Source organism: Anopheles arabiensis, chromosome X (assembly GCF_016920715.1).
Source record: "Anopheles arabiensis isolate DONGOLA chromosome X, AaraD3, whole genome shotgun sequence".
NCBI classification, from domain to species: domain Eukaryota; kingdom Metazoa; phylum Arthropoda; class Insecta; order Diptera; family Culicidae; genus Anopheles; species Anopheles arabiensis.
Window position 1 is genome coordinate 22,499,697 of NC_053519.1, and position 17,804 is coordinate 22,517,500.

At 39.1% G+C, this 17,804-nt stretch overlaps 1 protein-coding gene and 1 long non-coding RNA gene across 2 annotated transcripts in view; one reads left to right on the forward strand and one right to left on the reverse strand.

Annotated features, from left to right (window-relative positions):
* Positions 1-17,804, reverse strand: part of LOC120906732 — a 187,879-nt gene that overhangs the window by 166,296 nt on the left and 3,779 nt on the right. The gene's annotated exons all lie outside the window — the stretch shown is intronic.
* LOC120906734 lies at positions 1,237-6,972 on the forward strand. The gene is made up of 2 exons (XR_005740149.1): positions 1,237-1,651; positions 3,905-6,972. It is a non-coding gene; the product is annotated as an uncharacterized LOC120906734 (long non-coding RNA).

Below are 17,804 nucleotides of genomic sequence, written 5' to 3' on the forward strand. Positions count from 1 at the left end.
GGCTCCGCCTCATACCCCTCGCCTGAGCGCGCTGTCGAAGGTTTGGATGTGTTGGTGCGTCAGACGGCCAATCGCTGTCAGCCGTCGTCCGTGCTTTTTCCCTCCATAGCGCCATCTCTTTCTCGCGTGTGGTCAATGCTCACAAGCTGTTGTGGCGCCTAAAAATGCCGTTAACAAACATTGCGGCGATGAAGTTGCATTTTCACAAATCAAACCAAAATATCGCAATGAGTTCAAACACGGCAATATAAAAATGACCAAGGAATCGCTAGTTTACGCTGGAGGGTTTGCTGTGCAACACGCTGAACCCTAATTTGCATTGACACGTTCAGCCCGGCGCTGATTTTCATCAACTTTCCTTTCCACCAGCATCTAGAACGCAAGCTGATTGTGAAACCAGCATCCTGGAAAGTTCACTGGTAGTCCCTGGGACATGTCATCGTGCTGAACGTGTTAAGCATTAAGCATAACTTTGTTATACTAAGCTTTTTTTGCTTTCGTATGCTGTAGATTACATAGATATGCTGAGCCACCTGCGCGTGGGTGTGAGCGTGCCTGTGTGTGCAACACTTTTGCCAAATGTGTTTTCCTCCGGAATGTTATGATCAATCGGTCAAAGAAAGGAAGGTGTTCATGAAAGGCGGAAAGACGAATTGAGGCCCCTGTAAATGGTAGCTGATGACCGGGAGGAGGGGGTACTTGCATACAGCTGTTATGAGATTGAACATTATACTTAAATTGCCGGCGGGAGGGGGGGGGAGGGGTGAGGATTGGCGATGGAACACCTACGATCATCGGTCACATAAAAATAAAATAAAAATACATGTCCTAAAATTGTTGCCAGCGGGTGGTGGTGGTGGGGGGGGTGAGGTGCAGAAGGTTCTCCAGTGACTCCAGTGAGTTCTCCATACTTGCGCTTCAGCCCGTGCCTTCCGCCACGTTATCATGACGCCGATTGACCGGCAATGCCTTGGAATGGGTTTGGATCGGTAGGTTCATGTTTTGGTCGATTGCATTCCGTTGATATGTCGCGCCACCGCGGGACACCCGGCAGCAACAAAGTCAAGACAAACTCTTCCCCGGGTGTGGACTGTTATGCTAAGTTCTTCTTCTTCTTATTATTATTATTATTATTATTATTATTATTATTATTATTATTAATATTATTATTATTATTATTATTATTATTATTAATATTATTGTTGTTATTATTATTGTCATTACGGCCTACGCGACCGTGCAGGCCTTTTCAGGACTTGAGTACCACGTAGCCGGATAGTCAGCCCTTGCTACGGCGGACGGTTCATACGCGGTTAGAACCCACGACGGTCATGCAGATGTGAGGAATGACGGCGGTGCCGCGGGACCGCTCCTATCCAGCGGGTAACTTGCATACTGCCACATTGTCTCCTTCCCGTTGCATACGCTGCAGGCAGGAGGAAGGATGCACCTCCACAAAAACAAAAAAACACCGTCATGAACCAGCGGCAGATCTAACGGTAGACGGACTAGGCGATCGCTGAAGATCGCTAGTCTGCAGTATGCCGTATGTCTACAAGTGGACAGAGTATTAGCAACAAGGGCCGCCGGAAAGATGGTCGTTGGGGCCCCGGTCGCTGGAGAACCGTTTGCCGTTGGAGAGAAAAGGAAGGTATGATAAAATTCTCCGAACGCCATGATTTCTTCCGTCGCTTTGCGCAGCGGGGTGTTTGCCTATATGCGATATCGAGCAATCGTTAACTGTTTTGACGGTCGTTTCATTAGCAACCTAGACCTAGAGGAGAGCACACGTTTCTCTCAGCTGCTAAGACTAACAAAATCCCAATCGCATCACGAACAAAATCTATCCCCTCTACCCATCATGGGGAAGGGAAGGATAACAAGGGGAAGCCAATCCCAGGCGTTGTAGCGGAATTTGGGGCAAGTGTGCCATACGGGGCAAGAGTGCCACCAAGCATTTTTCCTTAAAAACTTTAGTTTAATGATCAATTGTGTATACAGTTGGTTGCTTTCCAATGACCAAGTATTCTGAGCCTAATTTCATATAGACAAATAATATTTCCCATTGTTTTGAACTTATTTATATTGAGTTTCAAAATAGAGCAGAATATTATAATTTTTTAATCCAACCAAATAAGCTCTCAAAAATCATGCGAATAATCAACCGACAAAATATTTACACCACCGTATAGCTGAAAAAACGTGTAATTAAGTTGAAAAAAACTTTTTTTTTTGTCACTGAAAAATTCAATTTCAAAAAAGTTACAACTTTTGGGGCAAAAAAGCCATCTCTATTCGGGGCAAGTGTGCCACCATCTTTCATAGGCGCGAGCTGTCAAAAATGTAAACATTAGCCGGCATCGCGAATAAATGAACACATTTTAACAGTCGTTTAAAGTTCATTTTGGTTTAACCGAGATCATTTGTTGTTCATTCCTGTTAAAATAAACGATCGTCAAAACAGTTAACGACTGCTCGATATCGCATATAGGCAAACACGGGGAAAAAATTCGAGCAGTATAATTAAACGACTGTTAATTTGTATCGCATACGCTCTTGACAGTCGTTTGTTTAACGGCGGCATAGGACCAGTCGTTAAAATTAACAAATGAACTCAATGCGTTCGCGATGCCGAATTCTAGCAATTTTTAACGACTCTGGTTAATTTTTAATGACTGTTAATTTTGCAATGTTTGTTAACGGTTTTTTTAAGCGCCACAACAGCTCATGAGCATTGTCCACACGCGAGAAAGAGATAGCGCTATGGAGGGAAAAAGCACGGACGACGGCTGACAGCGATTGGCCGTCTGACGCACCAACACACCCAAGTGACATTTGCTCGAAATTGTTTTTCCATATCTGCTCGATTAGTACTCGATACGCCTGAAATTGTGGATTTATGTGTGATCAAGTGTGTTGAGAGCGCTAAGATTTGGTGTGTTCGTAAATTAGACTTTCTACTATCGTTGGACGATGCCGTCGAGCTCATTTTTCATTTATAGCTTTGGTATTTGATAAAAAACAAAAGCAAATTTTGTGTGAGGTTATTTTATAAAAAATCGATATTATTTAAGTATAAAATGGCTACATGTCCAGCTATAACGATAGGAAACATCATTTACGATCTAATTTAGAAGAAAGCAACGAAAAAGCCGCATCACAGTTGACTTTACAGGACTTTTTCTAAATTCCCTTAAACTGGTGCAGTTTAAGGGAAGTTTAAGGCTCCAGTTTAAGGGAATTTGCTCGAATTCCCGGTTATTCGTGCTCGAAAATGTCAATTGGGCATCCAAACTTTCGACAGCGCGCTCAGGCGAGGGGTATGAGGCAGAGCCAGGGACGGGTAGCTCGACGAGCTGCTTGACAAATTTGCCGTTGGAGGGAAAAAGATGGCATGATACAATTTTCCGAACGGCATGATTTCTTCCGTCGCTTTGCGCAGCGGGACGCTTGGATTCCGATCGAAGAAATATTTCGATATTAAATTCGATATATTTCATTTACAAATTTGCAACAATTTTGAATGCGAAATATTTCACAGCCATGAGCCGGCATCGCGAATAAATGAACACATTTTAACAGTCGTTTAAAGTTCATTTTGGTTTAACCGAGTTCATTTGTTGTTCATTTCTGTTAAAATAAACGACCGTCAAAACAGTTACCGACTGCTCGATATCGCATATAGGCAAACACGGGGAAAAAATTCGAGTAGTATAATTAAACGACTGTTAATTTGCATCGCATACGCTCTTGACAGTCGTTTGTTTAACGGCGGCATAGGACCAGTCGTTAAAATTAACAAATGAACTCAATGCGTTTGCGATGCCAAATTTTAGCAATTTTTAACGACTCTGGTTAATTTTTAACGACTGTTTATTTTAAACCATTTCTTTCGCGATACCAGCTAATATTTTAGCACCAGTATTGGATAAATATATGTTGGAAATGTTGCAAAGAAGATCAAATGGTTATAGTTTTGCCCCAAATCAATTGCTCTGACACACAACATTTCTACTCCAATCAATTAACATGCCTCGCGCGTGAATAATGTAAGCAGGCACTTAATAAAGACAAGTTTTGGTGCGAAATAACAATAAAAAAAAGAACATCATCATCATCATCATCATCAGAAAACATCAAGTTTAAAAAAAGTAGCGGAATTTGGGGCAAGTGTGCCATACGGGGTAAAAGTTCCACCAAGCATTTTCCTTAAAAAATTTAGTTTAATGATCAATTGTGTATACAGTTGGTTGCTTTCCAATGACTAGGTATACTGAGCCGAATTTCATATAGACCAATCGATATTTCCCATTGTTTTGAACTGATTTATGTTTAGTTTCAAAATTGAGCAGAATATTATAATTTTTTAATCCAACCAAATAAGCTCTCAAAAATCATGCGACCAATCAACCGAGAAAATATTTACACCACAGTTTAGCTGAGAAAACGTGATATTTTTTGTGGGGTTAGTTGAAAGAAAAAAACTTTCCTTTTGTCACTGAAAAATTCAATTTCAAAAAAGTTACAACTTTTGGGGCAAGTGTGCCATCTCTGTTTGGGGCAAGTGTGCCACCATCTTTCATAGGCGCGAGCTGTCAAAAATGTAAACATTGTTGTAGCGTGCTGCGGAATGGTGCGCTATTGTGAGCGGATTCCACGCCAGAAAAACAGAACAGTAACAAACCATATTGTGGTACAATTGGTGGTCAAAAAGGGTTCATTGGTGACTAAGTACATGTAGGAATACATACACTAGTGGTACAAACGTAATAATTTCCAATTATCTAAGAAAAACGGTTATTTTAACCAGGTGGCCGTCTTGCCCCATACGAGTGGCACTCTTGCCCCATAGCCCAAAAAAGAACGTCTTTTTGGATCCTTTTTAAAACACTTCAAAAACTGTTTTGTTTGCACTTTTTTCAAGCGAAACTCATTTATAAGTGAGGAAATAGATGTAAAATGGTTATGAGATTTCAATCGGCTTTTGAAAAAAACATGTTTTAATGAGTTATAACTTGAAATGCTTAAGGTGGCATACTTGCCCCAAGTTCCGCTACTCGTTAGCTAACGATCAGCCTATACAAAGACGCAAACGTTCAACCACAGAGAACAGATACGCACTGCTTAGTGATATTGGTGATAACGAGCCGGCACCGAAGCAGAAGCTCATACAATCAATCGCAAAAGATGCACGTGTATCGAAAATACCACCAATCACTGTAAAATGCTCATCGGTGAAACTAATACACAAGACCATCATAGCTGCGGGTGTAGTGAGATATCATATCGAGATACAAAATCAACGTATCACGGTACAATAGTGCAATTATACGAAGTCGATGACTTTAAAAAAGTGGTAAGAGTGTTTAAAGAAGGAAATGTCAACTTTCATACGTACCAGTTAGATGAGGAAAAAACAACAAAAATAGTTTTGCACGGTCTAATAGATCTACCAATCAGTGAAGTGGTGGAATTGTTGAAGGAAGAGAAAATCGTGCCAACAGATGTGAAAAAAAATGTCAGTAAAGCAGAAAAAATACGACGAACATGCGGTCTACCTGTTACACTTCCTAAAAGGTAGCGTTAGTATGGAGCTGTTACGTTCCATTCGCGCCATAAACCACTGCAAAGTAACGTGGGAATATTTTTCCACAAAACCCGACCCGATGCAATGCAAAAGGTGCCAGTTATTTGGCCACGGTGCAGCAAATTGCAATCGTATCAAAAGGTGTAAGCTGTGTGCTGGTGAACACGAGTCATTGACCTGCCCACTTATTGCAGGACCATCATCTGGGGACGGCCGTGTCCCCGAACACAAGCTTAAATGTGCAAATTGTGATGGCAACCACACGGCAGGGTTCATAGGTTGCCCCAAACGACCAACACGTATGGAAAAAACAAAATCTAACAAATACACTAATAAAAGATTTGATTTTAGGAATGAAGACTTCTCACACATGCCGAAATCAACACGACTACCAGGTTGGAGACAATACCAACCTAAAGATAAAACGAATAGCAGCAGTAGTAACGATACAGGGCTTTTCGACCGAAATGAAATCTTGCCAATAATTAGGTGAATGGTGAATGGATGAGTAAACTGCAAAAGTGCAAATCCAAAGAAGAACAGCTGATGACCATCTTTGAAGTTATCACAAAATATTGTATGCCATCAAAATGAGCTCTTCTATATTGAAAGTTGCAAACTGGAATGCAAATAGCATCCTTAAGAAAAAATTAGATCTAACAAATTTCCTACAAAAGCATATTATAGACATTATGTTAGTAACAGAAACTTTTTTGAAAACGCACATTAAATTTAGTATTCCTAGTTATACAATTTACAGATTAGATAGAACAGAAGGACAAAAGGGTGGAGTAGCAATATTCATAAAAAATAGCATCAAGCACAGAATAATGAAATCACTCAATTTCAAAGTAATTGAAGGAATTGGTATAAATGTAGAGACTTCTTCTGGTAACATATCATTTATCTCGGCCTACCATCCAGGAGCGAACAAAAACATGAAAGCGTTTGCAAATGATGTAGTTACTTTAACCAAATTAAACAGCAGTTACTTTATCTGTGGCGATATCAATGCACGTCATAGACTTTGGAACTGTGCCAACTCCAATGAAGCAGGAAAGGTTCTGTTAGCACGTTTTTGTGTTGACTGTGTTGGCTGCGTGAAAAATGTAAACAACACAACTGCTGTCACCCAGCGACCGAGATATGTAGATAAACCAAGTTAGAAAAGGTGCCGCTAGGTGGCGTAAAGGTTGTTATCTACTGAAAGAGGCAAACATATACATTGCGAAAGAGATGAAGAAACAAGATCCAGCCTCCGGTCATACACCCCATAAAGGTCGATAATAAGGGCATAGACAGGAAACGGCGCGAAACTATTGCCAGTAGCAAAAGCGAGTGTGACCGGATAAGTTAAAAATATAGAATTTGCATCAAACGTTAAAGATCATTTTCTTATTTCAAACACCCGGAAAGAAATTGTTACCGTAACAGGTTCTCTTTGGTAAATTACAAACAGGACTATTTTCAATTCACCATCCTAATACCCCCACGTATATACCGTCAGACCCAAATCGTTGCCAATCAACATTAGACATCATACTTTCGAATAACTGCCATCTAATTTCCACTCCCATGACAATCACAGATTTAACACCCGATCACCTTCCAGTGATTTTCGAAATATTGAACACTAAACCAATAGCAAATCCATGCAAATATCTTTAAGATTACAACGAAGCCAACTGGCCAAATTTTGTGAATAATATTAACAATAGTATAGACCTAACTCAAATGAATATAAATAACATAACAAATACACAACAAATAGACGATATGATTGCACGATTCTCTTCAATCATATCTGAAGCACATGAACTAGCTGTTCCGAAAAAAAATCCGGGACTCTACAATATTATTTTGCCACAAGAAATAAAATGTTTAATTCAATACAGAAATATGATCCACCGCAAATGGCAAAGACACAGACGCTGTTCAAGTCTGAAAAACAAATATAATAGTCTGTGCTATCAAATTAATCAAAAACTCGAAGAAACAAGAAACAATATGTGGTCCAAAGTACTCATCTCGATGAATATAGAACAATCTAACAAAAACAATATCTGGAAATTTGTAAAAATTATCAAAAACAAGGATAAGTTTATGCCTCCCCTTAAAGAAAACAATCAAACATTACTAAGTCCCCAGGAGAAAGCTAAGGTAATTAAAAAACATTTCGAAACAGCTCACTTCACAACGTATAACTCTATTAGCCCGGTAGAGCGCAAAGTTGAATCAAAAGTTAGACAATTCAACTCCTCAAACAGTTCACTACCACTCGATCCAGGTTTGATATGCAAAACCAGTGAAATTAAGGATTTACTTAAAAAAATTAAAAACAGGAAATCACCGGGACTAGACAATATCAACAACAAGACTCTGAAAAAACTGCCTCCCAAGGCCCTAATATTTCTTAACCACATTTTCAACTGTTGTTTCAAACTAGGCTATTATCCCAAATAAATGGAAGGAGGCAAAAGTTATAGCTATACCAAAACCAGACAAAAACCATAGCTATGCATCAAACTATAGACCAATAAGTCTTTTAAGCGGGATTGCAAAATTTTTCGAAAAGATCATCGAGAAAAGGCTTCGATTACATGTCGCGCCAACAATATTTGTTCTGTCCCGTGATCGTTAGCAAATTTGCCCTACGTTGTGATATTTTTATTTTTGATCAATTTGCCGTACACGGAGGAATTTATATTGATTGTACAGTTCACGTGTGTCTTTATTCAGTATCGATTCGCGACTGATCGCTGAGCGCCGCGCACCCAGCTCAAGCAGCGTGTGCAAAAACACGCACACACTTACGCCGAAAATTCTCGTTCCCCTACACTTCTCCTCACCAGTACATCCTACCGTATGTGGTACCAAACAATATTATTCCCTATTCTCAATTTGGGTTTCAACCATCCCTATCGACCACTCATCAATTGCATAAACTTTCAAACCTAGTAAAAAATAATAGAAATATTAAAAAAATCTACCGGTATGGTACTACTCGACACGAAAAAAGCTTTCGACACAATCTGGCACAAAGGTCTACTCTATAAACTAATCTTATTAAAGTTTCCAAAACCTCTTATAAAAATTATTCAATCGTTCATGTCAAACAGGAAAAATAACGTACACATAGCTAACGCCATATCAGATCCTTTCCTACCAGTAGCTGGAGTACCGCAAGGAAGCACATTATGTTTATATGTTTATTGATTAATCCATCGGGATCTTGAAGATCCTACATGAATGTATTGGTGCTTATAGACTATTTAAGGTACATAAATCGATCGGGGAGAATAGGTGCACAAGAATAGAAAATGTATTTTGAAAATAAAATTATTACGTAAGTTGTGTCCTGAGTCTATCTCTAAAAACATTCTGTAGCATGTTGAAATCAAATAAATCAAAGTTATTTATGAAAGTTCGACACATAGCTGACATAGGATCAGACTGGCCAAAACGAGTTCTATAACGAGGGACGGATATGAATTGACGTGTACGTAGATTCCTAGATGGCGCGTTAAATTCTATCGCAGTTAATAGAGTAGGAGCATCAATGTGGTGGTTAAGTAGTCCTGATATAAAAAGGCATTTAGCTATACACGGCGCTTTTTCAACGACTGAATCTCTAAAAGCAGACACCGGGAATGGTATGACGGTAACACATCGACAGAGGAGGCGTGGTAGGCCCAAATTGAGGTGGCAAGATGGCGTGGAGGCGTCCGCCATTAAGGCCGGGATAACGGACTGGCAGACGAAGGCGCGAGACCGTGAGCGGTTTCGGACACTCCTGAGGCAGTCCAAGACCGCAAAGCGGTTGTAGCGCCGGATAAGTAAGTAAGTAACACATCGCCCTGTCGCCATGGTAAGAGTCTTACAGCATATCTAGTCGCTTTTCTTTGGATGGCCTCGATTCGATTACTCCATTGTTCGGTCTAACCTCATCAGCAAAAAACCCAAAACCGATAATACGAACGTTAAACATTGCCTTGGCTAAATACTCTAAATACTGTCGCAAATGGAAAATCAAGATAAATGATACAAAAACCGAAGCTATCTACTTCAGTCGCTAATACAAGTGTTAGGAAACTACCCCAAGAAGGACTAAAAGTAAATAATACAACCGTCTCTTGGAAAAATCATGTCAAATATCCTGGATTGACTGTGGACAAGCGACTAACATACAAAGAACACATAGAGCAAACTTTAGTTAAAGCTGAAAAATTATTAAAAGTACTTCATACATTCTTACATAGAAAATCCAAACTCTATATAAAAAACAAGATGCTCATTTATTATAGCTTTCTCCGACCAGTAATAACATACGCTACCCCCATATGGAAATTTTGCGCATCCACCCATAAAAAGAGATTACAAGTATTACAGAATAAGATTCTAAAAATTATCATTAACGTTCCTCCATGGTATAGAACAGCTTCCTTACACAGTAGGCTAAACACTGAATACATAAACGTCTATATTGAAAAGCTATACAACAATTATACAAACAAGTGCCGTAATAGTTCCAACAGCTTATTACAACAGCTAGTGCTATGATTCTTAGTTAGTTAGTAAGATATAGATATTACGTAGGGTTAGATAAGTTACTTTAGGCCATAAATAGTTATAGGTTAGCTCTTACATACAACTTTTCAGTGGGTTTTTGTGATAATTTTCCCACTATCACCGCAAAAAAACCATTCCTAGAATTAGCAAAATAGAACTCCAACAATGTTATACATAACGAATATTAAAGAACAATGAGGAGAGTCTAAAATGACGGACCCATTATAAATTGTAGGAAAAATGCGATACGCACAATAATGTAATTATTCAATAAACAAATACTACTACTGACGGTCGTTTATTTTAACAGGAATGAACAACAAATGAACTCGGTCAATCCAAAATGAACTTTAAACGACTGTTAAAATGTGTTCATTTATTCGCGATGCCGGCTATTGTTCTAATTTCCTTTATGCTGATGATTTCGCTATCTCGTCCTAAGCGGAAAACCCTAAAACAATCATTAGCCGCTTTAACATCGCATTAGAGGCGTATGCTAAATATTGTATACACTGGAAGCTCAAAACTAATAGTGCCAAGCCAGAATCAATCTTTTTATCAAGGAATACGTGTATGAGAAGACTTCCCCAAAGAGATCTGGTGATGAGGCAAGAAAACTTACAATGCAAAAGGAGTATAAAATTCCTCGGTTTGCACTTTGAACAGCGTGCTACATTCAAAATACACACTGAGAATACCCTTATAAAATTAGACAAAATGGTTAACACTAAGAATCCATTCTTCAACCGGAAATCGAAATTGAATTTAAAAAATAAATTAGTTATTTATAGGGCATTTTTTCGACCAGTAATAACATATGCTGCACCAGCCTGGAAAGGAATCGCTCTGTATCATCATAAAACGTTACAAATTAAGCAAAATCCTTCAAATTATAATTGAGAAAAGAGAGCTTCATAAGATTACAAATATGGCTACAATTCAATAATTCATTGAAAGAATCTATAGCTATATAGTTAGGTTAGTTAGTTTAGTTAGCATAGTTAGGTAAGATAGATTCTAAAGAAAAAATGTGGGTTTTTATGAATTTTTCTCACGCTACTACTCAACATCAAATCAAAATTGAAAAATCCTGCAATTACTAAACAGAAAACTTCAATGAAGAAAGCTTAAGAGTCGAACCCATTATCATAAGAAAAAATTGTAAAAACATAATTACATTAACTGCTACGAATCCAAATAAACTACTACTACTACTACTACTACTACTACTACTACTACTACTACTACTACTACTACAAAAATGCACGCACTAACAAAGTAATATGTTCTATTTGCTATGCTTTGTGTGTGGAAGCTAATGGTTAACGGTTTTAAAATTACATAAAGTCCCTCAACTATGGCGACCTCCCAAAGAGCCTTTTCCACCACCTAATATTTTTAATGCACCTTGAACAGCAGTGCGTATGAAATTCAGTTTACAACCAATTGAACCAAATGAACCAGTACCGTACAGTTCATTCCGTTCACGTTAAAAGAATGAATGAACCGGTTCTCAAGAAAGAAAGTTTTGGTTATTTTGATGCATCCAAATTAAAAAAAGACATGAAAATGAGTGCATACATCCTAAGTGCCACAAATCCACTAAACGGCCACTAAACGGCTCAAGCTCTCAACCTAAAAAGAATCTAAATATATTTCGTTTAGCAGACGGCAAACGACTGGTGCATTCTAAAAATAACAAAAAAAGATGGTGGTGCCATCAGTTAGTGGGATAGCCAACCAGTGGAGCGTTCCTCGTTTTGATAGCTTTATGCTTCCCTCTGTACTGCTATATCGACTTCATGGACGGCACTGCAGTTAATCGACAAAATCATGCCAAAGACCTGGGCGTTCTGCTTGACTCAATTACTTGCCGTGGTTATCCGGACAACTAATGAATTCCGCAACCCCATGTGCATCAAAGCTATCTACAACTGTATCGTTCGTTCGGTTCTGGAATATTCGTGCGTAGTCTGGAGCCCAACTACTGCTTCTTCAATTGCTCGACTTGAGGCGATTCAACGTAAACTCACGCGATATGCCCTACGCCTACTTCCCTGGCAGGATCGCAATAATCTTCCTCCGTATGCTGCGCGGTGCCGTCTTCTAGGCCTTGAACCTCTTTCGGTTAGAAGACGCAATGCACAGTGTTCTTTCATCGCTGGATTGCTAAATGGCTCTATCGACTCATCGCCTTTGTTGCATCGAGTCGATATCTATGCACCATCCCGAACACTTAGGTCTAGAGAAACTCTACGGCTCGCTCAACCAAGTTCCAGCGCTGGTCGGTCTGACCCTATGTTCCGCATGTCGGCTGTCTTCAGTACTGTCTCGGACTGCTTCGACTTCGACATCTCGACTCAGTGCTTCAAGGAACGTCTCCGGCTTTTGCCGTGGCCGCAGTGACTTGCGATGCAAATCTTGTTTTTGTTATGTTTTTTTTTAATGAACTGTTACATCTTAATTAGGCCATACGGCCCGTTGAAGATTAAATAATAATAATAATAATAATAATAATAATAATAATAATAATAATAATAATAATAATAATAATAATAATAATAATAATAATAATAATAATAATAATAATAATAATAATAATAATAATAATAATAATAATAATAATAATAATAATAATAATAATAATAATAATAATAATAATAATAATAATAATAATAATAATAATAATAATAATAATAATAATAATAATAATAATAATAATAATAATAATAATAATAATAATAATAATAATAATAATAATAATAATAATAATAATACTTAACGCTAATGTAAACCATTAGAACTGAAGCAAGTGAGATTTGAGTTGGTGTTGGTGTTGAAACCCGCGTATCTGACCACACGTCTATTTTTATAGATTTTTGCTTGGAAAGTTAGAAAGGTAGATAGGCTAGGTGAATCATATTGCAAAAAAAGATAGCAATATAATACAGGGTTTCACACTTCATCTCAACTTTATCTTTATCTCAGAAAAGAATAGTTAGGCGTTTTCAGAACACTGTTGTATACAAGGGTTATACGTGTAAACACTTTGCTTGACCGCATGTCCGTAAGGTGAACAGCGTGTTCGAGAAATGCCCAAAGAAAAAAACAGTGTGCCGCAGAATCAACATTGCATCCGATGAATACAGGTATCAACGTTTTCAGGTATCATCAGCGTTTTCAAGCACCATACCGCAATCTTGGCATTGGTTAAGCCAGATTCGGGAAGGGGTCCCGCGCTCTTTAGATAAATTGTGAAACCCTGTAATGAGATATGAAACGCCATCTATTCAGCAAACTAATGAAGCTATGCATCTTTCGTTTTTTTTTAACTAGTGCAAACTAGTGAAGCAGCTTAATCTGTGGCGCTTGGGTATATTCAAAATCATTTTGAAATAATGAGCAGAAAAATTTCTAACATACGCAAATTTTGAGGAAAAACAAGAAATGGTCAATTTTAATATATTTGTGTAAATCGCTTTCTAGGGTCAAATTGGCATACTTTTCCTGCTATCAGACTAACGAATTAATCTGTAGTTCAATCGATTCCCAGACTTCACAGGTTTGCGAAGTTCGAATGAACAGAAATTACGTTCACGTTCACATCAATGAACGACTCGCTTCTCTCTCGTTCACTTAAAAGAACCGAAATACCCATCTCTAGTGCAGTCGTCAACTTGTGCGACTTAACAACGTGCCGGTGATTGTTTCAAATCTCGAATAGACCGTGCCCGCATACGTTGGACTTGAGTATCCTACTAAGGTAGCAAAAGTCACTGAAAGCCAAACCAAATCACCAGTGGGTGCAGGATTGCCTTGGCCGGCAACGGTTGTTGTGCCAAAGAAGAAGAAGAAGAAGAAGAAGTGTATTGCGCAATTCTACACTACGCCATTGTGTTTCACACTCGAAAAGGACTCAGTTAACTTTCGAGAAAGCACGTTCTATGGAATAGTGAAGAATCCTACAAGGACAGATTCGATGAGAAAATTGCAGAATGATTGTAATATCGCAGCAAAAGAGGGGCGTATATTCTTCTTTATCCTGGATGCGGCAACATGGTTGACCAAGAAGCATAGAGATTTCGACTTTTATGTCACGCCGATCCTTTTCGGTCATGGTGGTTTAGCAGTTGATTTGCTCAAATTTCAGTGTTAATCGTGTATCGACGTTGCAGAGACAGCGGAGCGCGTCATATTTTGATGCCCCAGAGTCATCTCGGAGCGTCCGCAGCTTAACACCATAAATGGGATGGAGATAAGCTTAACAAATTTGATACAGTTCATGCTGAAGAGTGACGCTATGTTGATAACTTCTTCTTCTTCTTCTTGGGCTCAACAACCGATGTCGGTCAAGGCCTGCCTGTACCCACTTGTGGGTTTAGCTTTCAGTGACTAATTGATTCCCCCCATAGCAGGATAGTCAGTCCTACGTATGGCGGCGCGGTCTATTTGGGGATTGAACCCATGACGGGCATGTTGTTAAGTCGTACGAGTTGATAACTACAGCCATGATAATACGACTGATTGTGACAAAGCTAGAGCGACAGTGGTAAACTAGTCGAGCACAGGCGGGCGTAAGTGTTTGTGTTGGTGAAATTCGTAGTTTGTGTTATATTCGTGAGTAAAAATTGTTGCTATGACGTGTGAAATGACAGACTGAGGGCCACAGTATTGCACCTCCTGCGAATAAATGCCGTGTGGTGGATAATTCTGCGAGAGGGTGCGAAAGACCAAGGATTGTTGTTATCTGGGTTAGATTATAATTTCCCAAGGTTAGGACTCTGTGTTCTCCCTCTGGGTGTCTATGAAGACTTTTCTCTCCTAGCAAAAACACACTCAACCTAACACAGCAAAGTTGACGCTGTGTTTGAGAGCCTCGCTCGATTAGCTCTTGCAGTGATTCCTTGATATCGCAGTTTTTCTAGTGAGCATGAAGCACGATGGCACGAGAGCGATGAGAGCGATAATTCATCTACTTATTTCTATCTCTCTTATGTTTCAATACAGTACGTACTTAAGCACATGGCATTCTCGTTCTTTCTCTCCTCCTTCATTCGTAATACAGAGAATCGTTAAGTATCAGATTCAAACCTGGAGATGACCAAACTCCTCACCCATGTAGTATATTACGAGGGGGGCAAAATGTTAAACATTTTACTGTTTTAATGTGTTCTCCCACATTTGAAAGATATGTCACGACGTGTTTTGTTGATGTACCCTGTACCCTGATGTAATTCTTCGATATCAAGCATATCTCCTGCCTGATGATGAAACTCATGGATTGACCGCTTTGTACTGGTGATCTCGTTCATTCCTGGGAAACGTTCGCCGCGACGCTTTTTTCACTCATTTCATAGGTCTATAGATACAGGGTTTCGAGTCATATAATGGAATAATTCAAACGGTTAAAAGAATGTTCTCAACAGACCTTGACATTTGTGTTATAAACATAACAAGATGTAGTTGTTTAGTAAGGTGCTTTGAGGAGAGCAGGTGGTGGAATCTAGAGCATTTTAAGAAATTTGTCACTTAACATAACATCTCCGGGATTCAATCCTATGTTTACGTATTTTGTTTGTTTTGTGGTTGCTCATGGATTTAACAACTTTTTTCTATTAAAAAAACTTAACATCCAATATTAACGGCTTAACGATTCATTATTTCACGTTTAAACATACATTGAACAAGGATCTTACAGTTTAGCACATTGAATGCCAGTTTTATTCCGTAAATATATTGTATAATTAACTTTTTCTTGAACACATTCAAGCAGAGCAATAAATCATTTTTTACAGTCAACGCTCGCTTATTTGAGAGTCGATGGAATTTTGAAACAAGAGGGGTTTTTTCTCAGATTAGAGAGTTCTCAGGTTAGAGAGAGTTGACTGTATTAAACTTAAATCTTTTTACATTCATCCCGTATTATCTACAAGACTAATTGGCAGTTTAATTGAAATAAGAAGAGGCTGTCCCCGAGATGCGCTATTAATGGGCACTGAGACGAAACTGCATATCTTTAATTTCCGCGTAAGTTGAAGGCCAAATGTTTTTGCACGATTGGAAATCATGCACGCATTATGTGAAGTGAACTAAGTGTCCACTCGTTGCGCCAATTTTTTTTGCACGAAGCCGTATTTTTAGCCGTATTGAAAGAATCTGTACACGAAGCACTTACATACGGATAAAGTTTAACACGTTTTATTCACAATTAAAATAAACCCGAGCTGATCTCCGTTCGCGGTGAGATAAATATCAACGCAGTTTCCATCCAAAATATTGGTAAATCCCGTGTATAGTTACATGTAATGAGTAGTTTTAGCCAAATAATTGACCATTTGATTTGATTTTGAACAAAGGTAACAATAAAGAAGATCAAAAGATTTTCAAAACTCATCTTATAACACCATTCAAAATGTGACAATTGATGATTCAAACAAGTACAGTTTTCTCAATGAAGTAGCAAATTTACAAAACCGCTTATTTCTGAATCCGCATGTAAAAAAATACCTCGTATCTCAAAAAATACCTGAACTTAAAAAAATTATGACGAAAAAAAATTTATGAAAATTTATGATGAAAAAAATGAAATGTTAAATAATTAAAAGTAAAACACAACACAGGCATGCGCAGATGAATACTCACGGCTCATACGCGAAGAGAAACGAGTTCACCGCTCCAAGAAACTCACATGGGAAGAGCCAAACATGCGGGAACTCGAGCAAACCAGAGAGGCGTACGGACCAACACGAAAGTTTTACCAAGCAGCTCACCGAAAAAACGTTGTACCTAAGGTTACCTGCTGTCGCTGTCGGATGGAGATCTGGTCAGTAACCGGCCAGAGGTCCTCTCACAGTGGGCTCAGTACTTTGATGAATTACTCAACGACCAGTTTAACGAACAGCTAGAAGCGCCACTAGCAGATAGTGTCATGCTACTGCCACCTAGCATAGAAGAAACACGAAAGGCTATCCGTCGGCTGAAAAATAACAAGGCACTCGGAACCGACGGAATTGCAGCCGAACTGGTCAAGAATGGAGGTGCACGACTAGAAAACGAGATTCATCAAATCGTTACTGAGGTGTGGGATAGCGAATCGATGCCTTGTGATTGGAATCTCGGCATCATCTACCCCATATACAAGAAGGGAGACAGGTTGGACTGCAACAACTACAGGGGTATTACGGTGTTGAATACCGCCTACAAAATATTCTCCCTGATCCTTCAAGATCGTCTTGTCCCGCACGTCGAAGAGATAGTCGGCAACTATCAAAGAGGATTCCGAAACGGAAAATCTACCACTGATCAGATCTTCACCATGCGGCAGATCTTGGAGAAGATGGCTGAATACACAAACGACACATACCATCTCTTCATTAACTTCAAAGCCGCATATGATAGCATAGCCAGGGTAAAACTGTATGACCTATGAGCTCTTTTGGAATCCCGGCCAAACTGATAAGGCTAGTAAGAATGACTATGACCAACTTCACTTGCCAGGTGAGGGTGGATGGAAAACTCTCAGGACCTTTTGCTACCACAAAGGTCTGCGCCAGGGGGACGGGCTTGCTTGTCTCCTATTCAACCTGGCGCTAGAGAGGGCCATCCGCGACTCGAGGGTGGAGACTACGGGAATCATCTTCTATAAGTC